This window comes from Scyliorhinus canicula, chromosome 9, assembly GCF_902713615.1.
Source record: "Scyliorhinus canicula chromosome 9, sScyCan1.1, whole genome shotgun sequence".
NCBI lineage: Eukaryota > Metazoa > Chordata > Chondrichthyes > Carcharhiniformes > Scyliorhinidae > Scyliorhinus > Scyliorhinus canicula.
In genome coordinates this window covers 78,105,737-78,131,252 of record NC_052154.1, presented here as the reverse complement: position 1 = coordinate 78,131,252, position 25,516 = coordinate 78,105,737, and the positions used below count along the sequence as shown (strand labels likewise).

The 25,516-nt window shown below is 43.3% G+C and overlaps 1 protein-coding gene across 2 annotated transcripts in view; it reads left to right on the top strand.

Annotated features, from left to right (window-relative positions):
• The first annotated feature begins 4,523 nt into the window (after positions 1-4,523).
• LOC119971449 (Y+L amino acid transporter 2-like) overlaps positions 4,524-25,516 on the top strand; it is a 212,264-nt gene continuing 191,271 nt past the window's right edge. For both annotated transcript variants that reach the window (XM_038806988.1, XM_038806989.1), the window contains exon 1: positions 4,524-4,570. The gene's annotated coding sequence lies outside the window, so the exon portion shown is untranslated. The remainder of the gene's footprint in view (positions 4,571-25,516) is intronic.

The window sequence follows — 25,516 nt, the reverse complement described above, 5'->3', positions numbered from 1 at the left end:
CTCCTCCCTCACTCTCTTTCTCTAGGCAGGCAGGCAGGCTAGGAGACAAGCACTCTTACCCCCCAGCAGGCAGGTAATTTGCCCCTTCCCCATCTCCCTTCTGTGACCATCAGCTGCGCATCATGCACCTGATACCTGGGCAGTGTGCATGACTCCTTCATCCGGCCCACACGGTGATTCCTGACATGTTCGAGGAGAAGAGGGATGTTCGAGGGCAAGAGTGCACCCACCCCCCAGCTGAGACGTTGGCTCCTGGGCGACAGGGGCGACCTGCTGCAGCCGTGGCTGATGACACCTATCCGGATGCCACAGACCGATGCGGAGACCCGCTACAACAACGCCCATACAGTGACCAGGAGTGTGATTGAGCGGTGCTTTGTCATCCTGACGATGCACTTCAGGTGCCTGGACCGCTCTGGAGGGGCCATCCAGTATGATGCCAAGGGGGTCACCCGCATCATGGTGGCCTGCTACATCCTCCACAACATCACGCAGCAAAGGGGCAATGTGTTAGAGGACGAGGAGGAAGGGCAGGCCTCATCTGACGAGGGGGATGCGGGGGATGGTGAGCAGGACATGGGGCCCCGGCAAGCTGGGGAGGCCACACGATGTTATCACCAGGGCCAACGCGCACGGTACGCTCTGATAGCCTCCAGGTTCACTGAGGGGGGGGGGGGGGGGGGGGGTGCTGGATGGAGCACGGACACCCCACCCCGGACCAACACCTCTCACTGCCAAATCCGCGCGCTTGCACACCGCTCCGTTATACCTGCCTGCGGCGCTACAAGCTGGGGGCCCTGGGTTGGCAGTGACAGCGGGTCTGGTCCATGGGATGGAGGATGATGACAACTCGCTCTGCGATGAGCTCTGGTGCTCAACATTGTTTGACATCTGACTCCTACCCCGGTAGCACTTTCCACCATCCACCTGGGTGATTCTTGCATGCGAACTGGCCAGTTCATTACATGGTTCCGTCAAATCCCTGGGGTGGGGAGCACGATCCTCCCACAGGGTCTGCACTCGTCTCCCCATGCCTCCGGCCAGCCCACCCCCAGCCCATCAGACAAAGCACCGAGGCAGGTTTCAACGGTGTTAACAGGTGTTTATTTTGCAGAAATATATATAGTCTGTGCCCTAGCCCCTGTAACTAAACTGTGCCCGGCACCTGTGCCAACCTAACTGGTGTCTAACTTTCTAGCCTTACAGGTCCTAACATTACGCCGAGGTGGTTCCTCAGAGGGTACAGCAGGAGTGGAGGCGGCCTGCTGTGACTCCTGCCTGTGACAAGGGTTCCTGTTGGCGGGCGTCTCCTGAGGTTACTGGGCTTGGATAGGCCCTGCCGCTGCTCGGGTGGCGTGGTGCTACCCTGTTCTGCCCGCTGCCCACCAGATGCACAAGGGACAGGAGGGAGGGGGGAACCGAAGTGTTGCAGCGATCCGGCACCTCGCACGCTCGCGGCCATGGAGCACAGGCAATGGATCATGTCCATCTGGGACTGCACCACATCAACCACTGACTGGGCCACCTCCCTCTGGGGTGGGCCACCATGCCTAGTGTCTGCATAATGCCAGCGCCTGGGCAATGCCGCCGATGTTCCCAGCCATAGCCTGCTGTGACAGGGCCATGCTGAGGAGCGCCGCTGAAATGTCCAGGTGGCTCTGGCACATGGCTGTCTGTCAGAGGGCAGCCCTGTCCTAGGCCTGGGACATCTCCTGCACAGAATGCCCTAGGCCTGGGACATGCTGATCCAGAAGACCGAGACCCGTCTGGACGGCAGCTGGTTCCTGGGGACGGCCTACCCTCCGGCCATCTGGCCCTTCAGCTGCTCCTACCTCCACCTGCTGTACCGGATGCAATGTGTGGTGCGCACCAGATAGTCTCCCAGGAGCCTCGTCACTAAATGTGCCCAACCGAGGTGATAGTCTCTGGGATGGTGGAGGGTGTAGGAGACAGCTGTGACGGAAAGTCAGTGTCATCTTCCGATCCGAGCTGCTCTCCCAGTCAGTGCTCGGCTGTCTGGGAGGGGGGGGGGGGGCACCGGCTCCGGCAGGCCCCATCTCCAGCAGGCCCTGTAAGACACAAGACGACATGTATGGTTAAACAGTGGGTCCCGGGAGAGAGTCTACACATGTGTCATGGGAATCCGCAACTAAGCAGGGTCTCACTTCCTCGCCAGCCGCCAAATTCCACCTCGGTGACCTGCATTTCCTCCAGGCTGCCGACCACGTCCAGTGCCAGGTTTAGTGCCAGGGGAAGGAGCAGCCAACTCACCCTGGCTGCCCTGAGGAGGTTGTGGAGTTTCTTCCAGCACTGCATGCCAGTCCGGATGATGGCCACAGTGCTGAGCACCTCTGCCACCTGCACCCAGGCATGGTGAACAGCGCGGCTCCTGGTGGCCTTTTCTCCTCCACAGTGTCCAGGAGGGTGTCCAGCTCAGCATCCCTGAACTGTAGTGCTGCTCTCCTTACAGCCATCTTGTTGACTGGGGCGGTGTGTGTAGGGGGAAGGACCGTTTTAAGTGCGGCTCTGGCGTGTGAGCCTCATGTGCGGCAACCACCGACCCGGCGAATCCGGCACTGCTTTCCATGGAATTGATTGCGTTCCACGTGGTGATGGTGCTAGCCCATTTAAAGCAGCTGTCTCGGTGAGGTTGTTGCGCCATTTTTTCTGTCGTAAAATGCCACGGTTCCCATGCCAGCGTTGGCATAAGTGTTGATGCCAACGCAGAATTTCTGGATTTCCACAACAGAAAAACTGGCATCACTTAACCATGATTGCATATTCTCAATAGTCTGCAGCCGCACGGCCAGAGGACTTCATCGTCACTGGGAGTTATTGGTGGGCGGTGGGGCAGACAGGCAGGGGCTGGGGTGACCCCCGGAATGGGAACACATGATTCAGGGAGTGGCATGTGCGCTGAGACACCCATCTCCCCCCCCCCCCTTTAAAAAGGTGTGATAATCGGCGCCCGCATGACCACTTCTTGTGGAGGCGGTTAGATCACAGTTGGCTGTTATTTCGGGGGTCACTCCCGTTAACTGTATGGAGATTGGCCTTAAGTGGTGGTTATTGGCTTTTCACCACGCTATGGCAGGTTCCTGATTTCGCCAACAGAAGCGGGCTGGTTACATCGCAAACCGATTGCTGCCCGGCTCTTGCTTAAGTAAAACGCAGGCATTAAATCACACACATATTCTCCACACAGAAGGTGCCTAAGATCGGGAATGCATTACCGGAAAGTGTGGTGGAAGTAAATTCCATTATTCAAATGTTTCCTCTTTCAAAGAATGAATAAATTGCACAGCAATACTTTAAATCGTTCGATTTTTCATTTGAAATGACAATATTCATTATTTGCACAATGTCACTTCCAAACAGCAAGCTGTTTAAGCTATCTAAATCATATGCAGCATATTTGCAAACAATTTCGGGTAAATTATACAGATTTTGTTTTGTTGGTCCATCGGTCTCAACCTTTTCTGACAACCATGGCTATTACTTGGCTTACTTACCTGGCATCGCGACCCGAGCCTGTCTTCCCTCTGGTTTCCTTCTCTGCCTCGAATTCTTCATCACTTAACCGCCCGATGCCTCTCTCCCCTGACAAGATGGCGCCTTGTCCACCCCACCAACCGCAGCCCAGGCAAGCTCGGCTCCAGCTGCAGCAGCAAGGGCACGCGGCCGAAGACTGAGTCTGCGCGGCTGGAGCGGGCAGTAGCAATCAGTCTGCGCGAGCGGAGAGCACGAGCGGTTAACGATGTAACTGGTGTTCAGGGGAAGAGGGGGTTACGACTGTTATTGCGACCCCGCCACGCACACACACACACACACACACATTCATCCAGATATCGCCGTGTTGGCACATCCGGAGCGGGTGGGTGATGGTGCAGATATGGCTGTGGTATTTCTATGGCTTAACCATATAGTATCTGGAGCGAGAGGCAAACTGATAACGCAGAGACAAAACTAAAATGGTCGGGGGCAGGACGTATCCATCCCGACGTTGGTATTTTAGGCCACTATTGAATATAACTCGTGTCAAACCCACTAAAAGAGGCCTGTGTGTCTGTTCGAGTAACCTCAGAATCTGTACTCAAGGGAACTGGAGGGGCGGAAGGGACCAGGACCAGATCTTCCAATCTCCACAAAACTGTATTCGACAGCAGGGCAGTATGCTACCGGCATGAGATGTAGCCAAATTGATGTGGAATTCATGGACTGTTTTAGGTTGTCAGAAACCCATCATTTAATATTTTCATACTAAATATATCATAGATGGTTGTAGGAAGGCGATCTTTCACATTTGAAGGTTTTATTTTTAAAATGAGAGAGACTTGGTGGTATCCACCTGGACAGGGAGACATTCCATCTTCCCCATCTACCAACCGAGTGACAGGGATATGGATGCTTAAATTGAACTGGGACATTCCTGATTAAATGAATTTATCCCAGTTATGAAGCCTTCACATATGGATATTCTCCTCTTGATTTGTGTTTGTTTTCTTAGGTACCCACCATCCTCAGGAGAGCAGTTCTACATTTCTCCTTGATTTCCTCATTTGTTGTTATGGTAAGGAAATGTTATGTTGGTTTACTGACAAAAGCCACTGGCAAAACTCCAGTTTGGCCAGCTGCTGTTTTGTGGACAACCCAAAGCTGTAAGAATCGATGAGCCTGAGCTATATGGAGGGCCATGATGTGGAGATGCCGGCGTTGGACTGGGGTGAGCACAGTAAGAAGTCTTACAACACCAGGTTATAGTCCAACATGTTCGTTTCAAACACTAGCTTTCGGAGCACTGCTCCTTCCTCAGGTGAATGAAGAGGTATATTCCAGAAACTTATATATAGACAAATTCAAAGATGCCAGACAATGCTTAGAATGCAAGCATTTGCAGGTAATTCAATCTTTACAGATCCAGAGATAGGGGTAACCCCAGGTTAAAGAGGTGTGAATTGTCTCAAGCCAGGAAAGTTGGTAGGATTTCGCAAGCCAGCATTGTCTGGCATCTTTGAATTTTTCTATATATATATATATATATATATATATATATTATATATGTTTCTGGAACATATCTCTTCATTCACCTGAGGAAGAAGCAGTGTTCCGAAAGCTAGTGTTTGAAACAAACATGTTGGACTTTAACTTGGTGTTGTAAGACTTCTTACTATATGGAGGGCATCACAGCAGAGCTTGTCATATCTAATTTCTATAACCACGTACATCATATTTTCCACATTTTGGACAACAGTTTGTCATGTGAGTACCTTTAAGAAATGGGTGTTTAAGAAATGTACCTTTAAGAAATGGGTGTTTATCAGAGATGTCAGAATGTGGGTGGAGCTGGGCTGTCTGTCCGCGTTTTACTTTCGTTTTAAGCTGTTTATTGCAGGGTGTGTTTTAGTTTCGTTTTCAGAGCTGAATAGCTGCAGTCACAGCCAGAAGGTGTATGAGTCTCTCTCTCTGTAATCTAAAGACTGTAAATTGATCCTTTGGTGATTTAAAACTAATAACTGCTCTCAGTAGTGACTTTAAACTGATGTGCTTCTGTTTAAATCGTCTTTTAAAAGTCTTATGGATGTTAAAAGGACAGCTTAAGGATTACTTAATGTTGTATTCTTTGGGGGTTGTATTTGAATTGATGGTGCTAAGATATTCACTATGTTTTAGAAAGGTTAACTTGAGTTCATAGAATAAACATTGTTTTGCTTTAAAAAAAATACTTTTTCATTTCTGCTGTACCACTCCTGGAGAGTGGGCCGTGTGCTCCCCATACCACAATCTATTAAAAGCTGTGGGCCAGGTGAACTCCATGATACACTTTGGGGTTCTCTATACCCTGGCCCATAACTAATTGGGGGCTCGAGGGGGATAAAAGTCTATCTATTGGATTGGCTTAGTGAACTTTAAAGACAGTGAGAGGTGAGCATATTGTGGTTGCTTTTCAGGTGTGGTATTATAATTTAAGTAGGAAGTGTGTTGTGGACAATGGCTCTTTCAGAGGCTCTGAATTTTTTGGGGGTGGAGACGGTCACACGCTGTACCTTATTGACAGAGACTAAAAGCAGACTGTTAGATTTGGCAAAAACATTGCAGTTGACATTACCTGACAAAATGCAAAAAGACAAGGTAATTTCGGCAGTGGCTAAGCATTTAAAGTTGCCTGAGATACATTTTGACTCATTGGAAATGGCAGAAATTCAGTTGCAAATTAAACAAATGGAACATGAGAGAGAATTAAAGCAGCTTGAATACAAAAGAGAGGAAAAAGAAAGAGAGAGCGGAAAAAGAAAGAGAAAAAGCGAGAGAGGAGAGAGAGGAAAAACAAAAGGCGTGAGAAGAAAGGAGAAAAGAAAGAACAGCCCTAGCAGAACAAAAAGAAAGAGAAAAGGAGATACAGATCAGGGAAAAAGAGAAAGAGAGGGAGTTTGAAGCTCAGAAAATGGCCAAGAAACATGACAGTCAGTTAAAATTGGCAGACGTAAAGGTTGGATGATAGTGATGAGGATAGTGAAAAGGAGCATCAAAATCGAAGGCTTGGTGGGAACCTATTTAAATATGTCCAAGCATTGCCAAGGTTTGATGAGAAAGAGGTAGAAGCCTTTTTCATTTCATTTGAGAAGGTAGCTAAACAAATGAAATGGCCACAGGACATGTGGGTATTACTGATTCAAACAAAGTTGGTAGGTAGGGCTAGTGAAATGTTTGCATCACTACCGGAGGAGGTATCTGGGACGTATGAGGAGATGAAAAAATCCATCTGAGCTGCATATGAACTAGTGCCTGAAGCTTACAGACAAAGGTTTAGAAATTTAAGGAAAGTATTTGGTCAAACATACTTGGCGTTTGAAAGGCTCAGAGTAATTTTGATGGCTGGATAATAGCTTTGAAAATAGATCAAATGTATGAAGTTCTCAGAGAAATTATACTTTTGGAGGAGGTAAAAATTCAATTCCTGATGTAGTGAGAACTCATGTCGTAGAGCAGACGGTTAAAATTGCGAGATTAGCAGCAAATGGCAGATGATTATGAATTAGTTCATAAATCAAAGTTTGGTTTCCGACATCAGTTTCAGCCTGTGAGAGATACTCAAGTGGTAGAGGCAAAGGTGATCTGATGGGAGATAATAAGGAGAATGTACCTCAGACTAAAAAAGAAATCCAGGACGGAAAAGAAATGAAAAATTTCAAATGTTTTCACTGTAATAAACTAGATCATGTAAAGTCAGTGTTGGTGGTTGAAGAAAAGCACTGGGAAAGCTGATGTGGTAAAACAGGATAAGACAGTGGGGTTTGTTAAAGTGGTAAAGGAAAGCCTAAGTGAAGCGAAGGAGGTGCAAAAGATTGTACAGCCTGATCAAGAGGTGATTGATAAGAAGGTGCCAGATGTCTTTAAAGAATTTACTTGTGTGGGTAAAGTTTACTCGTGTATCAGGAGGAGCAGGTAAAGAAGTCACAACTTTAAGAGATACGGGAGCTAGTCAATCATTGATGGTAACATATAGGAGTTATGTAGTTTGGGAAGAATGTTGCCAGAAAAGGTGGTGATATGTGGAATTCAGGGTGAGAGGAGTAGTGTTCCATTATATAAGGTAAGGTTTGAAAGTTCAGTGAAGAGTAGTTAAGTGGTAGTAGGAGTAATGGAGAAACTATCTTGTCCTGGAATACAGTTTATCTTGGGTAATGATATAGCTGGATCACAGGTGGGAGTGATGCCTACTGTGGTTGATAAACCAGTGGAAAATCAGACAACTGAAGTGTTGAAGGACGGGTATCCTGGGATTTTTCCGGATTGTGTAGTAACAAGGTCACAAAGACACAGGTTAAGACAGGAGAAATCAAAGAGTGAAGATAAAGTTGATGTGCAATTATCAAACAATTTTTGATCATATGATTGAAAAAGAACAAGTGGAGAATGAGGCAGATATTTTTAGTTCAGGAAAATTGGCAGAGTTACAACAAAAAGATATAGAAATAAAACGGATGTATCAGAAAGCATATACGGAAGATGAATCTGAGTGTATACCAGAGTGTTATTACTGTAAAAGTATTGTCTTGATGAGAAAATGGAGACCTTTACAGATGCAGGCGGATGAAAAGTGGGCAGAAGTTCATCAAGTAGTATTGCCGGTAGGGTATAGAAAGGATGTGTTGCACATGATTGGATTGGATTTGTTTATTGTCACGTGTACCGAGGTACGGTGAAAAGTATTTTTCTGCGAGCAGCTCAACAGATCATTAAGTACATGGGAAGAAAAGGGAATAAAAGAAAATACATAATAGGGCAACACAAGATATACAATGTAACTACATAAGCACCGGCATCAGATGAAGCATACGGGGTGCAGTGTTAATGAGGTCATGTCCATAAGAGGGTCATTTAGAGTCTGGTGACAGTGGGGAAGAAGCTGTTTTTGAGTCTGTTCATGCATGTTCTCAGACTTCTGTATCTCCAGCCCGATGGAAGAAGTTGGAAGAGTGAATAAGCCGGGTGGGAGGGCTCTTTGATTATGCTGCCGCTTTCCCCAGGCAGCGGGAGGTGTAGATGGAGTCAATGGATGGGAGGCAGGTTCGTGTGATGGACTGGGCGGTGTTCGTGACTCTCTGAAGTTTCTAAAAATATTGGTTGCCAGGAGACAAAGGGGGCCCACCCACAACTACAATGCTATCATTTAATTTTCATAACGAATAAATAACATTTTCAAACAATACATATGGAAAAAAGGGTACAATTAACATTTTTGTGGAAAAAATGTGTATTTCTTAGTAATTACAGTGTACATGTACTGTACATATTACTGGCAGTATATACCAAATGTAAATACAGAATGTTATAATTGAATTTTTTATTTATTTTTTAAAATTTTAAGTAATTGGTTGATATTTTTAAATAGTTTACTGCACAATTTACGCATTAACAGATAGTTCAAAAGCACAATAAAGCATTGCATGCAGTCCACTATATTAAGAGCAATCGTTTGTGTTCGCTAGATGATTGTACGAATCTGCCAATAATTGCTTCTGCATCCAATTCATCTAACAATTCCTTTTCAATGGATAGCAACATGTATGATTCCAAATTCTCCTCAGTGAATTTCTTAACCTTGTCTTTATGATCTTTAGCTTTGAAAATGTCCTCTCACATTGGACTTGAGTAACTGATAGTGTGCAGATGACTTTGTAAAGTTCATAAAGGTTATCATATGCCTTGTCATGAAGTCTGTTGGACGCCAGAATTTTTAGTACACACGATGGGCAAGTGCTGCAAATTTTACAATTGTTGCAACTGGAATCCATATTCTCACCATCATTAAGCAATAGCTTTAATACATCAAAGTTTGAAGCAAAAGAAAACAATTCCAATATTACTCGATCTTTGCTGATTTGTGGAAACAGCTTAATAATACCTTCCAATGCTTCATCTTCAAGGCCCTTCTCTGCAATAGTTTTAAACTTTGCTGGGTCCAAGCAGGACAAATCTTTATACAACTGTTTGTGTTGTACAAAGCGTGATTCTAGTGACTGGACAATGCGATCCATTATTAGGTTAAACACATTTACTCAAAAATCAGCTAGAGAATCTGAGGAATTTCTTTCATCATCAATAAGCTCATCTGCCATTCTTTTCTTCTTCCTCTGCCTCTTAACTGGCAATGCTGTTTCCAATGCATCATTTCCAATGTTTGATTTTCATCCATATTCATCTGTGAAATCCTGTCATTACATTTATTTACAAATTCCAAAGCCTTGCTGTGAACGTTATCAAATGTTCTTGTCTGTTCCTTCAACTTTGTTGTAGCTGAATCTACCAAACTCCATGCAGTAAACGTATTTAAACCACTTGTCTGTAGATAACTTGATAACGGGGTTGTAGTTTCAAATATATACAAGTAAGTAATGCTGTCAATATGGTTTCAAACTTTAGAAGACTTTGAAGTAAAACATTTGCTTCATGTTTTGTTTTTGCATCAAACTTTTCTGAATCTTGTATCATTGATAAGCATGTCAATAGATTTACGAAAGTACTGGCAGCGGCATCATCAAAATGTCCAAATATAGTTGTTGCTGCATTGGATTTTCCTGACCATCTGGTCTCACCAATTAGCTTTAATCATTTCATTTTTTCTTGTCCTCGATGTTTTCCAACAACTTCTATCCATACAGCCATTCTCTTGTATGATGCTTTCACAAAAGTTGCTATATTCTGGAGGAAATTGAAAAAAGAAACTGCAGGCACACAACATTTTGTTGTTTCAGTTATCACCAAATTCAAGACATGGGCATAGCACCATATATGAACATGTTGATCAGCCACATCAGCAATTTTACTTTGTAAACCATTATACTGGCCATGGTAGCTTGCAGCGCCATCTGTGCTATCAGATAAACATTTTTGGGGGTCAATTTTAAGATGCTGTAATGTTTCAATCAATAGATCAAAAAGTCCCTGTCCTGTACCATCATTACTTGGCACAACTGAAAGTAGTCGCTCACAGATAATACCTTTAAGCACATACCGAATAATAATGCTAAACTGATCGATGGATGAATTATCTTGTGTTGAATCAACCTGAATAGAATAATATTTTGCTTGAGAAACTTCATGACTAATTCTTTCTTGTATCATATTGTTCATAATTTTGATTAACATGTTTATAGTTGTTTTACTCAGGTATGTAACAAGTCCACCACGGCCTTTACTTTGAGCCTTTCCTTGTTGCTCTAATCGTTTGATTCTTTGCTTAGACTTGTTTTGCACTGCAGAAACGTGAGCTGCCATAATGGGGTCATATTTTGCCATCAACTGCACTGTAGCTAAAAAATTGCCATGATTCAGAACCTCATTATCTATGGTGTAGGCCATTCATTTCTGTGACCTCGAAAAGGAAGTGCTTGCTTGCCTAACATCTTTATGATGTCTATAATCCTCATGACAATACTTCTCTGCTTCAATACTTCTTTCCTTTTAATTAGTGATGCTGCAAAAAATTTATCTAAGGTGCCATCATTAACCACACTGATATATTGCTGAGCATTTCTGACATGTGTTGTTGTCGATTCATGTAAAGTCAAACTCTGGAAGATTCCAGTAATTGATCTTTCATTTTCTTGCGTAGGTTCATTTACTGGATGTGCTTCAGAAACCAAGTCATTTATGCTTGAAGGAATATCTGATTCCCTGTCACTAGTTGAAGCTATGTGTTCAGATGTGCAACTACAGTCAGTACAGATACCGGAACAAGGAAGCCAGTAGAAATATTGGGCCTGGGTTGATTAGTAATGGATGCACTTGTATTTGTCTTGACATTCAAAGTAGCTCTTCTCTGTTCTTGTAACTCGCATGTCATTGCATCATCACCATGAGCATTGTTCTTGCTTCTTGATTATTTGTTGCAGAACTGGATATTGATGTGGATTTGCTTGTGTATTATAAACTCTGTAATAGGCCTGCATCGCTTGGCTGATTCCTATCCTTGCTGCTTCTTTTTGTTCTTTTGCGTTTAGTGACCCAGATTTATGCTTTTTTCTTTTCCATGCTGGTAGGGGTAATATTCCTGAAATAAAAACTTAATTAAAAATAGCCCACATTGGGAAAAATGAATATTGATGATTGCAAGAATAACTTGAAGGAACGCCAGATAAACCCCTACTTGATAAAAAATATAAAATAACTTACTTACATTTCAATAGGCAATGTTCATTAGTCAATACTACTGTGGCCTATGCAGCTTCAGAAGAGGAGACAATCCACTGTCCAGTGTTCACACCAGCAAGCAACTGAGACAACTGTTGAAACTTAGACGTTTGGTCCGACTCTAGTAAGACATTAAGAATGGTCCCACGACCAAAGTTAACATGTCCAGTTTGATACCAGTGTAGTGTTACAAGTCGCAACCCTTTGAGTTTACCGATCATGGCTTATCACTTCAATATCTTTGACCTCATGATTCACGGTCAAAGGTACCGCTTCTCCTTTTCGGTGACCTCACGACCCTATGTACTGCTTGATATCCTTTCAAGTTGCCGACCATCTCAAATCACGAACTGTAACTGTATCTTTAAATTCACACACTCTTGCTGAAAACGTGGATTTCCAACTATGCCCGACCTGGGTGAACCAGCCCTCCTCCCCCCTCCACTCCTTTTCACATCCGTTTAACACTGCTTCGTTCCTTCATACACTGAGTGATTATTTGTTTGTTTCTTTATTGCATTTTTATTTGGTATTGCTCTTTTTAAAAACAATTATATTTTATTAAGTTAGAATACAAATCTCAGGAAAGAAGTTGGAGATTTATTTATCTAATTAATTATAATTTTTAAGGGCCCTTCAGAGATTCACGGGCCCCTTCTTGGCTCTCCGGGCCCCGGACCGATGTAACGGCTGAACCAAGACTACTGCTTGATATCCTTTGAAGATGCCGACCATCTCAAATCACGAATTGTAACTTTATCTTTAAATTCACATACTCTTGCTGAAAACATGGAATTTCCTTAATTATGCCCGACCCGGGCCCCCCTATTCCACATCCTTCCACTACCTCCCCTGCTTCGTTCCTTTTCATGCACTGCTTATTTGTGTCCTGTTCTCTTTTTTTTCAAATTCCTTTTTATTACTAAAACAGTTGTCTGTGTTTGTTTCTTTATTGCATTTTTATTTGATATAGGGGGCCCACTTCATCAGGGCCCCACTTGCCATTGGGCAAGCTGACACCCTGGCCAGTCCGCCACTGCCAGGCTGTGATGCAGCCCGATAGGATGATTTCTATGGTGCATCTGTAAAAGTTGGTAAGGGTTAATGTGGACATGCCAAATTTCCTTAATTTCCTGAGGAAGTATAGATGCTGTTGTGCTTTCTTGGTGGTAGCGTCGACGTGGATGGACCAGGACAGATTTTTGGAGATGTGCACCCCTAGGAATTTGAAACTGCTATTCATCTCCACCTCGGCCCCATTGATGCTGACAGGGGTGTGTACCGTACTTTGCTTCCTGAAGTCAATGACCAGCTCTTTAGTTTTGCTGGCATTGAGGGGGAAATTGTTGTCACTGCACCACTCCTATATGAGGTACGAATGGGAGGTCATTTGGGAATAAGGAAAACTCAAGCTAAAATCCAGAAAGATTTTTATTGGCCTGGACTGCATAAAGTTGTAGTTAAACTGTGTCAATCATGTCGCACATGTCAAGTGATAGGGAAACCTCAAGCAGTGATAAAACTAGCACCCTTAATACCCATTGCAGCATTTGAGGAACCTTTTACAAGGGTCCTAATAGAGTGCGTAGGAGCGCTTCCTGAAACAAAAAGGGGGAATCAATATCTTTTGACTATAATGGATGTGTCTACTAGGTTTCCAGAGGCCATTCCAGTACGTAGTATTACAGCTAAAAAGATTTTGGAGGAGTTACTTAAATTCTTTACTAGACATGGACTACCCACAGAAATACAATCGGATCAAGGATCAAATTTTACCTCATGGTTATTCAAAGAAGTTATGGATATCTTAGGAATAAAACAATTTAAACCAACTGTGTCCCATCCAGAATCGCAGAGAGCGTTAGAAAGGTGGCATCAGACATTAAAGACAATGTTTGAGGGCTTATTGTCACGATTATCCGGAGTATTGAGATAAAGGAATTCCATTCGTACTGTTTACAATTAGGGATGCACCTAATGAATCAACCAAATTTAGTCCTTTTGAACTAATTTTTGGTCATGAAGAAAAAGGTCCACTTAAATTGATTAAGGAAATATTGGTGAGTGAGAAATCGGAAATTACATTATTGGATTAAGTGTCAAATTTTAGGGAACGATTAAATAGATCAGGTGAATTGGCTAGACAAAAGGTGCACAACATGTGATGAAACAGGTAGCTGACAAGAAATCCAAAGTCCGTAGCTTTGCCAGTGGAGATAAAGTTTTAGGTATTGTTACCAGTGATAGTGTGAACCTTTAAAAGCAAAGTATTGTGGACCTTATCAGATTGAAAGGAAATTAAGTGGAGGTGAATTATGTGGTAGAACGCCAGATTGAAGGAAAACTCACCGTGTGTCATGTGAATGTGCTTAAAAGGTACTTTGAAAGGGAAAGAAAGCAAAATGAATTCAAAGTGACGAACCAAATCCAGATGACTGTGAATTTGACAGACCTGAAATTAATTTGGAAAATGTGGATGTTCTTAAAAATTAGGATACAATGTTGAGTTACCTTCCAGAGGAAAAACTGACTGACCTGAAATAGTTATTGATATCGCATGGGCAAGTTTGTAGAGATAAGTTGGAAAGTAGTAAAATGGCTATAGATGATGTTGATGTGGGAAATGCTGTTCCAATCAAACAAGATCCATATAGACTTAACCCTTTAAGATTGGCACAGGTTAACATAGAGATTGAGAGTATGCTAAAAAATGGCATAATTGAAGTGGGTTGCAGCCAATGGAGTTCATCCATAGTGATGGTACCTAAACCAGATGGTACCCAGATGGTTGTGTGTGGACTACAGAAAGGTTAATGCAGTTACAAGACGGACTCTTATCCTATCCCACGTTGGAGGATTGCATTGAGAAAGTGGAACAATCAGCTTTTATTTCCAAACTGGTTTTACTTAAAGGTTACTGGCAGGTACCTTTATCCGAAAGGGCGGAAGGAGATTTCAGCTTTTGTGACTCCAGATGGTATATACCATTCAAAGTTATGCCATTTGGCATGAAAAACGTCCCAGCCCACATTTCATCAGTTAACTAACAAAGTTGTTTCAGGATTACCAATTGTGCGGTATACATCGACGATCTGGTAATTTTCAGCCGGACATGGAAAGAACATATGAAGAATCTGATGGAGTTATTCGATCGACTTCAGGAGGCGGGTTTGGTGATAAACCTAGGCCAAAAGTGAATTTGGAAAAGCCCAAGTCACTTTCCTTGAGGAGTTTCCAATACCCTCAAGACAATGGTAAATAATGCGATTTCTTGGCATGAGTAGATTTGATCAAATATTTGTGGAAAGGTTTTGTGGCGTGGTTGCTCCACTGATGGACCTTGCTGAAGAAACGTCGAAAATTTCAGTGGACAGCGGAGTTTTCAACAGGCATTTGACTGCCTGAAGCTGTAATAACCAATGCTCCTGTGTTGGAGAATTACAAGGGACTCTGCGATCAGATTGAACTGAAGTATCTGACTTTAAAGAGAAATGCCGAGGTGGTGGAGAAATGAATGGATCATGCAGAGACCTTCTTGTTCAAAGAGACTGTCAATCGAGAAGGTTTCCAGTTGGAGGAATAAGAAACAAAAAACAAAATGGACTATATTATTATATCTGTTTGCGTGTGTTGTTTTTTAAAATGAAAAGGTATATTTACTGTGTGCATTTCTTAAAGGATAGTGAAAAGGTGAAAAATGAAACCATTCTTGAAGTTGATGGTTTATTTGTTTTTCTCGGGGGGAGGTATCCATGTGAGAGTACCTTTAAGAAATGGATGTTTATCAGTGATGTCAAAGTGTGGGTGGAACTCGGCTGTCTGTCAGGTTTTGTACTTTGTTTTCGGCTGTTTGCTGGCAGGAGGTTGTGTTTAGTTTCGTTTTCAGAGCTGGATAGCTGCAGACACAGCCGGAAGGGATATTAGTCACTCTCTCTGTAATCCAAAGACTGTAAAATCGATCCTTTGGCGATTTAAAAACTAATAACTGCTCTCAGTCGTGACTTTAACCTGATGTGCTTCTGTTTAAAAGGTTTTTTTTTTTTACGTTTTATGGTTGTTAAAAGGACAGCTTATGGATTACTTAGTGTTGTATTCTTTGGAGGTTGTATTTGAATTAATGGTTGCTAAGATGTTCACTGTAAGTTTTAAAGAGGTTAACTTGAGTTCATAGAATGAACATTGTTTGGTTTAAAAAATACTTTTCCATTTCTGCTGTACCTGAAAGTTCCTAAACTTCAGTCCGGATGCAAATATCTGTTGAACACCAGATGTCTTCAATGATTCTTTTATTCACTGCGGGACTGCACCAGTGTAACTCTTAAACTTACATCAAATGAAGGCAATTTCTTTTAGTTACAGTTAATTATATACTGGTACAAAACCCCCCAAAACCTTCCTCCATACATTTACCCCTTTGTCTCAACAATCGCACAGTTAATTCATTAGTTACATACCGCAGCATTTTTATCTTTAGAAGGAGTAACCCATTCCCCAGCTGCGTCTTGTTATTACAGACAGTCGCAGCCAGGATTGCGATAACGACCGTACCAAGCCGAGTGCAAACACAGAAGCGATTCATCTCAGAAGTCACATATACATTTTACACAAAACCTTGACATTCCATTTCCCATCAAGCTCTGATTCTATCTCGAGCCAAACTCTCATTCCCCCCTTTTATCATTTTATGATAACTTCTAATCCATAGCCACTTGCCTCAGTCTTTCCCATTCTATCTGCACTTCTATCATTTTCCTACGTTCCTCTGCATCTTCTTTCTCATCCATTAGGCTCACTTCATGTTGCTGTATGAACTGTTGAGGAATTACTGCTGCACCGACACTTTTACACAAGCATTTCATTAGGAAGCTAAGCATGATTATTACAAGTATTACGACTCCCACGATCATTAATCCATGCACCAGGTAAGACCCCCATGATCCGCCAAACAACCAATCTAACCATCCACCTCCTGATATTTCATGTTGTTTCTTAACCTCTTTGCGGATATGATCCACGAGGTGGGTGATATTCTCCAAACTATCGGGGATGTAGGTGCAACATTCCGAACCAATCACGGCACATGTCCCACCTTCGTTTGCAAGGAGGTAGTCTAGGGCCATTCGGTTTTGCAGGGCTACGGTTCTTATTGTTACCATTTCATTACTTATCTCAGCCAATGTTAGTGGTATCGTTTGTTACCTCTTCCAAGATTTTGCTACCTTCCTTATTTCCTTTATTGCAAGAGCTACCCTATGGGGGGAAGCAGGATCCCGAAGTAACGCTGCGTTTTCGTTATTCTCTCTTTTGTCGCTTCATCATTGGTAATGGTCGCTAGATTGGCGAGGTGGTAGATAAAGGGGACTACATACCCCGGGTAGCAGGATCCCGTCCAATTCTCTGGCAGCCACGGATATGCCTTGTGGCCACAAAGAAAGTACGTCCTATTGTATGAAGTGAGTTTGTCCACGTCAAACCCTTCAGCCATCAGGGAGTACTTGAAGGTACCTGTCCCCATTAGCGTATGGGGCGTCTAGGGTATACCCATAAAACTGAGGAGACGTATACACGGGATAGACCTTGGATGTGTTGGCCACTACAAATTTGTGCTTGCATCGACTAGCACCTACGAATATCCCTTTAACCACATCCCTTACTAAACATATTATTCCAAGTGGTCTTCCCATATTGGTGGTATTAGTGAGGGTAAGAAACGGAGGCTGGTGGAATCGGTTATAACTTGGTTGGTACCACATCTTAAAAGTGTTCATTGGATAGCCCCCTTCCTTCCAGAGTCTTGGGGATATGGGGACAAAAGATAAACTAGAAGCTGCCCCGCCGTCTGGGTATCTTACCGCAGATGTGACTTTATGCTTTACGAGAAGCAAGAAACATGGGCATTCGTGAGTTTACTGCAAGTCCTGGATGGTGTACGCGGTTCATGAAAAGACATGACTTTGTGTTAAGAAGAAAACCAAAAATTGCACAGAGACTCCCAAAAGAATAGAAGAAAAAGTGACTAGTTTTCAAACATTTGTAATCAAACATCGCAAAGCTAACAGCTATCAGTTATCATGCATTGGAAACATGGATGAAACACCCGTGAAGTTTGATATGCCATCAAACTCAACGTTAATAAATTTGGTGAGAAAAGTATTTTTATCAAAACTACAGGGCATGAAAAGACACATTGTACGGTTGTACTAACATGGGGCTGTTTAGCTCACAGGCTAAATCGCTGGCTTTTAAAGCAGACCAAGCAGGCCAGCAGCACGGTTTCGATTCCCGTACCAGCCTCCCCGGACAGGCGCCGGAATGTGGCGACTAGGGGCTTTTCACAGTAACTTCATTGAAGCCTACTCGTGGACATAAGTGATTTTCATTTCATTTCATTCATGTATGGCAGATAGGACGAAAACTCCTTCCAATGGTTATCTTTAAACGGAAATTAATGCCCAAAGTAAATTTCCAAATGGTATCGTTGTCCATGTCCATGAAAAAGGTTGGATGAACGATAATGGTTGCAAGATTGGGCTGAGAGAGTTTTGGGAATCAAGAGCAGGTGGTTTACGACGCCCAAAAAGTTTACTTGTGTGGGATATGTTTAGGTCACATTCGCGTGGATTCTGTTGTGAAAGCTGTCTCGCAGAATCAAACACCGATATAGCAATCGTTCCAGCTGGCTTGGACTAGCGTCGTTCAGAAATCATTTACGAAGGGAGGGAATATGAAGGCTCCGGATTGCCTCTACTGTGTTTGTGGGTAAAAGAAGCATGGGCTGAGATAGATGCAGATTTGATTGTTAAAGCATTTAAAAAATGTGGAATAGCAAATGCTTTGGATGGAAGTGAAGATGATGCTATATCGAAGATGCAGGAGAAGAGAATGAAATATTGAAGACCTGGAAGATGATCAGTATGACGACTGCCTCGATGAGAAGAATTCCAAGCTTTATTTGATGATGACACTGATAGCAATGAAAGCGAATTTGACGGATTTTAGTTACCCTGCAAAAGTTTGTTTTTAACAGTTTTTTATTAAAGTTTTATTAAAGTTTGTTAATTAACCTACATATGTATTCCTGTTTTATATTTAATTATGTCCATAATAATGTCCATTTGACTTTCCGTTAATGGATACGGTCTGCTTAACAGCCTAACAGCCTAATCTTGACCAGTACTTCACACCCAAAATTTTGTATCTCGTGTATCATGCAACCCGCCAAATTCAGGCCAAAATTTAGGTCTTCAAAGGTTGCATGTTACGCGAGTATATACGGTATTATTCTAGGGGATTGGCGAGTACCATTCTGGTAATATACCATTCTACTGTTTCTGACAGGTTAAGCAGAACAGGTCTGAGGGGGATCCTTCCCTTAGCATGGGTCGGGATATGTGTACATACCCAGCAACCAGAAACATTCATATCCTTTGCGTACACATATGACATATAGAGGTACGTGTTTACATGTAATTCTCTTTTCTGCCTCTCGTTTACATTACGCCCTGTCCTTTGAAGGGTTGATGATTGATCCCTTTCACTTTCTAGCCTATAAGGGTTGTCCTTCACTAACACATCTCTAAAACACCCTCCCTTATACTTTCGTCCTGGCGGTACAGTTTTATGCCTGTTTTTGCAATTATAGTCCCAACTACACCCAATCCGATGGCAGGGCAATCTTCCTTCAGTTCTTCCATCAAGGAGCAGAGTTTGGTGTGGTCGTCACACGTAGGCCCGAACATCCGTCCACCGGGGTCACATTCCAGATCCTCCTTCCTCAGGGCGTTGTTGATGCAGCGCAAAGTGTCCTCCCGACACAGGTGAGGACTCGTTTTCCGCTGCCCCCCAGGTTCTTGCTTGGCCTCCCCGCTTGTCTCCAAGAGTCCCAGCAGGACTACGGTGATCAGTAGGTACTTCATTCTACAGGCTGGGTGGAACTGTAACATAGGGCTTGGAAACAAAAGAGGTTACTTCTCATTTCACTTCAAGGCCTTGCAATGATGGATGTGGATCCAGGCATTTTTCCCTTCCACCTTTACTGCAGTTGGGTTGGTAAGTAGGACTTGGTAAGGTCCCTCCCAATGAGGTTCCAGTCCTTTCCTAATCCAATTACAAATCAGGACATACTCTCCCGGATTAATAGTGACAGAACTGGACAAGGGAGGTATTTCCTCATAAGCAGCTCGCACCCGTGAATGGAGGCCTTTCACACCTTAGTTAAGGTTATCACATAGTGGCCATTTCAGTAGTCATGTGGTGGAATTGGACGTCCTTGGGTTTTATTGATCCCAGGGAGTTCGAAAGGGTCCGCCGTATAGAATTTCAGCTGGACTCAGTCGTGTCTTTCCGGCCGGGGTTGCACGTATCTGGAAGAGGGCAATAGGCATAATTTGAGCCAAGTGTCTCCAGTCTCTGCCTGTATTTTGCCAGTTTTGTTTTAATGTCTGATTAGCTCTTTCTACCATTCCCGCTGCTGGGGTCGGTACGCACAATGTAATTGTTGTTTATTCCCAGCTGAGTACAAAATTCCTTATTGCCTTGTCCCACAAAATGAGGTCCATTATCAGAGCTTAATCGATGTGGAATACCAATCTTGGAACAATTTCTCGCATCAAAACTTTACTACCGTGGAAGCTTTGTTATCTACAGTGGGGTAAGCTTCTATCCACTTACTAAATACATCAACAATAACCAATACATGTTTATAACATTGGCATCTTTCCAACTCAGTGTAATCAATCTGGAGTGTCTCAAAGGGACCTTCCGGTAACGGGATTTTACCCATTTCACAGGGTATTGCTTTTCCAGGGTTATATCGCTGACATACCAGGCAACGACTGCTAATGTTTTGTGCTATTTCCTGCATTCTTGGATGCCACCAAGTCTTCAGCAATATATCACCCATAGCTTGCGCACCACAATGAGTTGCAAAGTGAACACATTCGGTGACCCAGGCTGCCAAGGCATCGGACATACAAGTTTGTCCTGCCGGGTGTGACCCACAATTAGTCACGTGATCATAATGACACCCTAATTCTTCCCACAACTCTTTCATACTTTTAGGAGCGTCCTCCTGCAACTTAACGACTTCGGTGATGGTTGGCATTGGCTTTTCCGAGGGAGACTGGCTTAACATAAGAACTAGGAGCAGGAGTAGGCCATCTGGCCCTCGAGCCTGCTCCGCCATTCAATGAGGTCATGGCTGATCTTTTGTGGACTCAGCTCCACTTTCCGGCCCGAACACCATAACCCTTAATCCCTTTTTTCTTCAAAAAAACGATCTATCTTTACCGTAAAAACATTTAATGAAGGAGCCTCAACTGCTTCACTGGGCAAGGAATTCCATAGATTCACAACCCTTTGGGTGAAGAAGTTCCTCCTAAACTCAGTCCTAAATCTACTTTCCCTTATTTTGAGGCTATACCCCCTCGTTCTGCTTTCACTCACCAGTGGAAACAACCTGCCCGCATCTATCCTATCTATTCCCTTCATAATTTTATATATGTTTCTATAAGATCCCCCCTCATCCTTCTAAATTCCAATGAGTACAGTCCCAATCTACTCAACCTCTCCTCATAATCCAACCCCTTCAGCTCTGGGATTAACCTAGTGAATCTCCTCTGCACACCCTCCAGTGCCAGTATGTCCTTTCTCAGGTAAGGAGACCAAAACTGAACACAATACTCCAGGTGTGGCCTCACTAACACCTTATACAATTGCAGCATAACCTCCCTAGTCTTAAACTCCATCCCTCTAGCAATGAAGGACACAATTCCATTTGCCTTCTTAATCACCTGTTGCACCTGTAAACCAACTTTCTGTGACTCATGCACTAGCACAGCCAGGTCTCTCCGCACAGCAGCATGCTTTAATATTTTATTGTTTAAATAATAATCCCGTTTGCTGTTATTGCTACCAAAATGGATAACCTCACATTTGTCAACATTGTATTCCATTTGCCAGACCCTAGCCCATTCACTTAACCTATCCAAATCCCTCTGCAGACTTCCAGTATCCTCTGCACTTTTCGCTTTGCCACTCATCTTAGTGTCATCTGCAAACTTGGACACATTGCCCTTGGTCCCCAACTCTAAATCATCTATGTAGATTGTGAACAATTGTGGGCCCAACACGGATCCCTGAGGGACACCACTAGCTACTGATCGCCAACCAGAGAACACCATTAATCCCCACTCTTTGCTTTCTATTAATTAACCAATCCTCTATCCATGCTACTACTTTACCCTTAATACCATGCATCTTTAGTCTTATGCAGCAGCCTTTATGTGGCACCTTGTCAAAAGTTTTCTGGAAATCCAGATATACCACATCCATTGGCTCCCCGTTATCTACTGCACTGGTAATGTCCTCAAAAAATTCCACTAAATTAGTTAGGCACGACCTGCCCTTATGAACCCATGCTGCGTCTGCCCAATGGGAACAATTTCTATCCAGATGCCTCGCTATTCTTCCTTGATGATAGATTCCAGCATCTTCCCTACTACCGACATAAGCTCACTGGCCTATAATTTCCTGCTCTCTGCCTACCTCCTTTTTTAAACAGTGGTGTCACGTTGCTAATTTCCAATCCACTGGGACCACCCAGAGTCTAGTGAATTTTGGTAAATCATCACTAGTGCATCTGCAATTTCCCTAGCCATCTCTTTTAGCACTCTGGGATGCATTCCACCAGGGCCAGGAGACTTGTCTACCTTTAGCCCCATTAGCTTGCCCATCACTACCTCCTTAGTGATAACAATCCTCTCAAGGTCCTCACCTGTCATAGCCTCATTTCTATCAGTCACTGGCATATTATTTGTGTCTTCCACTGTGAAGACCGACCCAAAAAAACCTGTTCAGTTCCTCAGCCATTTCCTCATCTCCCATTATTAAAACTCCCTTCTCATCCTCTAAAGGACCAATATTTACCTTAGCCACTCTTTTTTGTTTTATATATTTGTAAAAACTTTTGCTGTCTGTTTTTATATTCTGAGCAAGTTTACTCTCATACTCTATCTTACTCTTCTTTATAGCTTTTTTAGTAGCTTTCTGTTGCCTCTTAAATATTTCCCAGTCCTCTAGTCTCCCACCAATCTTTGCCACTTTGTATGCTCTTTCCTTCAATTTGATACTCTCCCTTATTTCCTTAGATATCCACGGTCGATTTTCCCTCTTTCTACCGTCCTTCCTTTTTGTGGGTATAAACCTTTGCTGAGCACTGTGAAAAATCGCTTGGAAGGTTCTCCACTTTCCTCAACTGTTCCACCATAAAGTCTTTGCTCCCAGTCTACCTTAGCTAGTTCTTCTCTCATCCCATTGTAATCTCCTTTGTTTAAACACAAAACACTAGTATTTGATTTTACCTTCTCACCCTCCATCTGTATTTTAAATTCCACCATATTGTGATCGCTCCTTCCGAGAGGATCCCTAACTATGAGATCATGAATCAATCCTGTTTCATTACACAGGACAAGTCTAGGACCGCTTGTTCCCTCGTAGGTTCCATTACATACTGTTCTAGGAAACTATCGCGGATACATTCTATAAACTCCTCCTCAAGGTTGCCTTGACCGACCTGGTTAAACCAATCGACATGTAGATTAAAATGCCCCATGATAACTGCTGTACCATTTCTACATGCATCAGTTATCTCTTTGTTTATTGCCTGCCCCGCCATAACGTTACTATTTGGTGGCCGATAGACTACTCCTATCAGTGACTTTTTCACCTTACTATTCCTGATTTCTACCCAAATGGATTCAACCTTATCCTCCATAGCACCGATATCATCCCTAACTATTGCCCGGATGTCATCCTTAAATGACAGAGCAACACCACCTCCCTTACCATCCACTCTGTCCTTCCGAATAGTTTGATACCCTCGGATATTTAACTCCCAGTCGTGACCATCCTTTAACCATGTTTCAATAATGGCCACTAAATCATAGTCATTCACAATGATTTGCGCCATCAACTCATTTACTTTATTCCGAATACTACGAGCATTCAGGTAAAGTACACTTATGTTGGTTTTTTTACCTCTGTTTTGAATCTGTTAAAAAAAAATAATTTTTATTGAAAAATGTTGTATTTATACAACAACATCGAACCATAATAAAATACCAACAATAACAATAATAATAGCAATCAGTTTTACTCCTTTTAGTATTACTGGGCTTATTCACTGAGCTCCCCTCAGTCACTGTACCTTGTACTGTCGCCCTTTTTGATTTTTGACTATGTCTTCTCTGTCTTGCACTTTCTCCCTTACTTCCTTTTGCTTCTGTCCCTGTTTTACTACCTTCCAACTTCCTGCATTGGTTCCCATCCCCCTGCCACATTAGTTTAAACCCTCCCCAACAGCTCTAGCAAACACCCCCCTAGGACATCGGTTCCAGTCCTGCCCAGGTGCAGACCGTCCGGTTTGTACTCATCCCGTTTTTTACCTATATCGTTGGTGCCTATGTGCATTACGACAGCTGGCTGTTCACCCCCCCCCCCTCCTCCCTGTCCCTGAGCTCCCACATCGCACACGAGGAGCATGACACAGGTCTGGGATCTCCTGCCATGTCTTAAACCTTGGGTAAACTTATACAACTACGATTTCAAAGTAAAATAAATAAATTAGACAATGAAGAAAAACTACTTACCAGTCACTTACCAGGGTAAAAAGCACCTCCGAAAAAGCACCTTCTCTCACTCTGCACCGAATAGCTGTCACTTGACAACAGCCCCTCCACAAACCACCTTCAAATTAGGCTGACCGCACTGCACGTATGCAAATCTCCCCGGAACAGCCAATCAGTAGCTCTGCTCTGCTGGATGCTTGCCTTCACTCAAACTCCTCGGGTCTCTTTCGCAGGTACACCTTCAAATTAGACTGACCGCACTGCACGTATGCAAATCTCCCCGGAACAGGCCAATCATTAGCTCTGCTCTGCTTGGTGAGCTTTAGTCTGACTCATAATTTTTTGCACCACCATCTCCTTCCGTTGGGAAGGCTTCTTTGGCTTGGTGGTCTGCCTGTCTATTTCCTATATCTGTTGGGGTTTTACCCGATGTATGGGCAGTGCATTTTATAACTGCGATTTGTTTGGGCAGCATCAGGGCCTGTAACAAGTGAGAAACTAATGCCTTGTGTGAAATTTGTGTACCGGCGGATGTCAAAAATCCTCTATTTTTCCATAATTGGCCAAAGTCATGCGTGACTCCAAAGGCATATCTAGAGTCTGTATAAATATTCACCCTTAAATCCCTTCCGAGGACACAGGCACGAATTAGGGCAAGTAACTCGGCCTGTTGCACTGAGAACGGGCTTTCAAAGGCTGCTGCCTCCAAGGTTTTCCCATCCTGATTTACTATTGCATATCCTGATAACCGCTCCCCCCTTTAACCGATGGAAGCATTTCCGTCCGTGAACATGGTCAGGTCTGGGTCGTTAAGAGGGGCATCCGACAGGTCCTCCCTGACAGATGAATCTTCCTTTGTAAGTGACATGCAATTGAGTCCAGGGTGTTGTTGCTCAAGGGGTGGATTGGTGAGAAAATATGCAGGGTTAATAGTGGTGCAATGGCGGAATTGGAGTTTTGGATGGTTCAAGAGATAAATCTCATACTTGTTCTGTTGAACCATGGTGAGATGCTGAGTTTGGAGCTGGCCTAGTAAGGCCGTGACTGAATGAGAGCTGTAAACAAAAATGTCCTGTTGTAATGTTAAATTAGCAGCAGATTGAAGACTATTATAAATAGCCGTAAGGATCTGGGTACAAACAGGGTGGCCCAGGGCTGCAGGGTCTAATTTCTAGGAATGATATGTGACAGGTCAG